Here is a 5,577-nt window from a genome sequence, read left to right as displayed (position 1 = left end):
TCAAGCATTATCAGTGTAAATGGCCATGGTGGTGTGGTGCCCGTGATCGCTAGGTGAATGGTCCCATGTGAATTGCGCTGATTAGTTGGAGGAGAACCTTAGGGGCGAGCAGAGGGTGGGGAAATAGTCTCCCTCAAGTGAGAAGGGAGGTGGGGCGGGGGTAGGGGGTGGGATTTCTTGGGGGAAATTTACCGCCAGCAAATTGCTAAAATCCTTGTGCCTGCCTGTGGGTCACTGGGGCCCTTCCGGACTCCCCCCTCTGATGGCCTCAAGAGCGCTAGGTGGAACCCTTCGCACCAAAAGCGGAGGGAGACGCAGCGAGGCTGGAATGGAAGCCAGATGGGCTCCGCCGCACCCAGGGTACACATGCGTGCGCCGCATCGTGTGTGTGTGTGTGTGTGTGTGTGTGTGTGTGTGTGTGCGCGCGCGCGCACGCACTCGACAGTTTGTGGGCTCATCTACTTCTGTGATTGCGCGTGGACGTGGGCGATCTTCGCAGCAGTATGTGTGCGGACCGAGAGTGTGATTGAGATCAGTGTGATTGAGAGCACATGCCTGCACGTGCCGTGAGTGTAGTTCTATTTGCTAACTCACCAAACAGCAGTGCAGAGTTAGCTGTGTGCCAGCCCCCTGCGGGGGGCCGGTGCCCGGGATACAGGGTGACAAAATGGTTGAGGACCTTGTCCTCCCCTGCAGAAGCAGACTGAGGGAAGGGAAGTGTCAAGGGGACAAACCTTAAATCAATCCAGAAAAAAACACACAAAATTAACCTCGTGGGTGCGTGTGTCCGGGTCTGGGCGATTGTGGGCGTGTGATGGGTGAACCGGGGTTCTGGAGCACTTGCTCTCCCCTGCTCGTGGGTGCAGTGGCGGCGAGGCAGGCAGCTGTGCATCCTGCCTTGTGCTGCGAGTGGGGGCGGGGGGCGAGCCTTGAACCTGTCGTAAACCCCAGCCGACTGCGTCCAGGGGTCCGCGGCCATTCGCCTTGCAGCAGCTCGTCCACGGCGGAAGCAGCGTGACCCGCCAGGGCAGCATCCCCACGTCTGCCTTGGGGACCTGTCGTCCGCACTCAGGCTGAGCCAGTCCCTCCAGGAAAGCATTCCTCTCCGTCACCTCGCCTCCAAAGTCGCTCTGAAAGCCCCAAACCAAGCTGATGTGAGGGCCGAGGGACACCACCGAGTAACTGACGAGGAAGAGGAGACCGATGGGGCGGAGGGGCCCGTCGCATCCCGCAGGAGTCCGGGCGGCTCAGACTTGCCCTCCCGGCTCCTGAGTCCTCCGCTCTGCCATTGGGCCAGTAGGTGGCGTTAGAGGCCAGGGCTAGGCAGGCGGCCCGCAGGCCCGGAGGCTTTGGACTCTGGGGAAAGGACCGGCAAACCGTCTGCGGTGGTGATGGAGCACTTGCTGTGTGCGGGCCCTTCACGCATTAGCTTGTTTAACCCTCCCATTATCTTGTTGATTATCCCATTTTACAGATGAGGCAACCGAGGCACAGAGATTCCTTTTCAGTAACTTTCCTATGGCCACTCCACTTTGTGTGTGGTAGAACCGTGGCCGCAAGCGCAGTTCAGGGGGCCAAGTGGTGCTCTCACACGAAGCACCTCACTGTACCAGGTGGGGGAAGCAGGGGTGGAGAGTTGGCCCAGGTCTTGCTGGGAGTGGGTGTGAGGCAGGCAGGCTGGGAACTGGTCTCTGACGCCAGCTGATTGTGAGCTGAGGGGCAGAGCTGCATCTGGGACAGGGGTGGTGGATATCCTGGGAGGAGGGCGTGGCTGGAAGGAGCAGCAGAGGGTCTGAACCCTGCCCAGCCTCCTTTCTCCAGGGCCTCCCCAAGTCTTACAGTATTCCAGCTCACTGGTCTTGTCCGTGGGGGCGAGGGGAGGTGTCCAGCCGTCCCTATGACCCTCTCCTCCTCAACCCCAGATGTTCCTGCTCACCCTGTTCTCCGCACAGCCCCTCTGGGAAGCCTTCTCCGACCACTGAGGCCCAAGAATCCCTCCCATCCTACCTGCTCCTGGAGGGGAAGTTCAGGTAGCCATCTTTGTAACAAGCTGCCCAGGTGTCCTACCACGTGGCCGGATAGGAAACCACCTCCACCAAGCCAACCCCCAGGCTTGCACCTGAAACCAGCTGTTGTTGCCTGCCTTTTTAAATACACCCAGTCTGAGGGTCATTAAGTGAGGAGGGCACCTGATGTGATGAGCACTGGGTGTTATAAGCAACTGATAAATTATTTAGCACTATATCTGAGACTAATGATATGCTATGTGTTGGCTAATTGAATTTAAATAAAAAAATTAAAAGGAAAATTAAAAAAATACACCCAGTTTGCTCTCCCACAATGGGAAGCTCGTGGGCTCCTCAGAGGCTCTTGGCATAGCCCCCCACCTCCCCATCCCCAGTCCCTGCCCAGAGCCCAGGACAGTGGCTTGGCAGGTCTCTAGCCCTCATTCTGCAAATTGCTCTGAGCCCCCAGCAGGTGCCCCGCACTGTCCTAAGCAGTGGGGAGAATATCTCTGCTCACCTCCTCATGGCAGAGACAGACAAGAAGCAGAAAGCAGATATGAATTTTAGTCTCTGATTGAAAAGTAAAACAGAGAGGGGCGCCTGGGTGGCTCGGTCAGTTAAGTGTCTGACTTCGGCTCAGGTCATGATCTCAGGGTCTTGGGATCGAGCCTCCTGTTGGGCTTCACTCTCAGGGGGAGTCTGCTTGTCTCTTTCTCCCTCTGCCTCTCCCCTCCTCAATCATGCTCTCTGTCTCTCTGTCAAATGAATAAAATAAAAAAAGAAAAGAAAAGAAAGAAAAAACCCCGATGGATGATAGTGTGACAGTGGGGTGGGAGGGGCCTCCCTCAGGGCAGCTGAGGGAGGCCTCTTTGGGATGTGCCATTTGAGAAGACACCCAGAGGGGGAGTCTTTTGAAGATCTGGGAAGGGGTTCCAGACACAGGAAGAGCAAGTTCCAGAGTCCTGGAGCGAGAACAACCTGGGGGGAGTGGTCCAGGAGGGAAGGAAGGCAGGCGTGGTGGGGGCACCCCAGAGCAAGGGCTGAGTTCAGAGAGGTCAGCAGGGCCTTGTGGGCGGAGCATAGGTTTGGGGTTTATTCTTTGTAGAGAGGAAGCCCCTTGGAGGGTCCTAAGCAGGAGAGTGAGGGGCTCCATTTAGCTTTAATCTCTGGTTGCTGGTTGCCGAGGGTTCCTCCCTGAGGGTCCCATGACTGCCCTCCTCCCCACCACAGGCTGAGAACGCTTGGGGCACGGCTGGTAGCCAGGGCGCCTGACCCGGGCCTGCTCGGGTCTGCAGAGTTAATCCCCTGGCCCAGAGCAGCCTCTGATTAGCAGGCCCTACCACTCCCCACTGATAAACTCCCAGGCTGGTCTCTGGCTAGGAGAGAGTGAAGAAATCCAAGCAGGCAGAGGAGGGGGTGCTCCCGCAGCGGCAACCGAGGAGGCCTTATCTCTCCCCTTCCTAAGGTGCTGAGTTTCCTGGGTGAGAGCCGCTGCCGGGTCTGTCCCTCATTTGGCACTTTCAGAGCCACTATCTCGGCCAGGGCCCAGGGTGGATTTTATGGGGTCCTACTTAAAGAGGAGAAAACAAAGTTAGGTGCAGGGCTCAGAAGGGGCGCGTGCAAGGTGGGGCCCTGGTGAGCGTCCACCTCTGGCCTGTCAGGGGAGTCAGCCCCACATGCAGATCCCGGAGTGGAGGCTGAGTGCCTGAAGGTGGTGGGGCTAGTGGAGGAGTCTCTGCTGCTGTGTTTCCTGACTCCCAGTCCAGTGTTCTTTCCCCTACCCAACTCACCTAGAAGGACAGCTGCCCCTTCTCCTCGCCTCAAGCCACAAGGGGTGGGGTAGCACAGGGCATGGTGGAGATGGGTGGACAGCTAGCTTCCTGGGGAGGAAAGGGTTCGTGGTGGGGCGGGGGGAGTATCAGGACTGGCTACAGGGTCCGGTGTGAGCCAGGACCTCCATCTCCCTATCAGATGTTCTAGACCTACATGTTCTGAACCAACTGGAGTTCAGAGCAGCGTCTCAAGGACCTGGCTGAGGATCAGAATCCCCAGGAACATGTTAAAATGCAGTTTCTGGGGCCCCAATCCCAGACCCATTCCAGGGGTGGGGCCAGGAATTTCTATATTGAACACACTTGCTAGGTTCTCCTTCAGCACAGACAAGGTTGAGAAACACTGATTTGACCACTGGCCCTGAGTCCTGGGGCTCTGCCTACCTGTGTCAGGTGGGGCTTCAACAGCGGTTATCAAGGACGAGGAAGGCGTGTGCGTGTGCACGTATGTGTGCACGTGTGTGTTGTGCACACTCTCATCCAGGGCAGGAGGCCTATGGGCTGTGCCTGGGCTTCATTCCTGCCTCTAGAACTTAGAGTGGAACCACCTCGGGTTTTCCCTCTGCTCACCTCTTGAAGGGAGTTACTGAGACCGAGCATGGGAATTATTAAGACAATTGTTATTCTCTGCCGGTCCTTTAGAGAGCCTGGGCTGTGTGCACAGTCCTGTGAGGGCGCTGAGACAGTCGTGCCCTGGGCCAGATGGAGAAGGTGGGCCCAGAGAGGGGAGGGGTCCTGTCTGAGATCACCCCGCTGCTAACTGGCCAGGCTGAGATTTGAACCCAGGGCTGTCTGATTCCAGAGTGCCTATTTTTAGGCCATTCTTTCCTTCTCCGCTCCCTTTTCACGTCCTGTCTCCCTCAGTAGCGTTCACTGAATGCCTCTGTGCCAGTCAGAGAGCCTGGTGCCTTCTCCTCGGCGCTTTTGCGGAGCCGGCTGCACGAGGTACGGCGGTGCGCAGTTGCGCTCCGGACACTGTAAAGCGCTCTCTGGCCGCAGATGGTCTCGTTCACTCCGCAGCGCTCACCATGCTTCACTCACAGCTCCTCCCCCTGCTTCACTCTCCAAGTTCCAGGGGCATCAGGGACACCTGAGAACTGGTTACAGCGCAGATTGCCCAGCCCCGCCTCCAGAGGTTCTGGCTCAGTTGGTCAGGGCTGGTCCTGGGACTCTGCATTTTTTACAGCTTCCCAGGCTGTGTGCGGCAGGTGCTTTGAACACTGCACTTGAAGATACTCGGTAATAGGAGGACTGATGTCAGGAGAAAGGCAAGGACATCATCTGGTGGGCTTGAGTCTTCGATGATGAAAGTTAAGAAGTTCTTCCTGGAAAAATGTACAAACCCACCTACACACAAGATCTGGCATGGTTTCAGGCAATTCCCGGATCCTTGAAAGCCAACCGTGGATCCTTGCCCCCAGTGTCAGAACCATCCCCTGATGGAAACACCAGACCTCAGCTCACCTCTGCCACGTAGGCTCCCCAAACCTCTCGGCAAAATCGCTTCTCTGCGTTCCCACGATGATTGGTGAGGACATAACTCCACCAGGGTAGCTGTGTACATATTTGCCTCCCCTCCTGGACTGTGGGACTTGAAAACAGTCATTTTCCCCCCTTCTTAACACGTGAGAAGATAGACTTCCCTTTGAGGTTCGGCCTAACCATGCAATTTACAGTAGCCGGTAAAATGTTGGTGATACAAACTTTACGAGCCAGTGTGGGATTCACCACACTCTCTT

This window comes from Phoca vitulina, unplaced genomic scaffold (genome assembly GCF_004348235.1).
Source record: "Phoca vitulina isolate PV1807 unplaced genomic scaffold, GSC_HSeal_1.0 scaffold6, whole genome shotgun sequence".
In the NCBI taxonomy this organism is placed as follows: domain Eukaryota; kingdom Metazoa; phylum Chordata; class Mammalia; order Carnivora; family Phocidae; genus Phoca; species Phoca vitulina.
The sequence above is the reverse complement of the archived record's forward strand: the minus strand, read 5'-3'. Positions refer to the sequence as shown.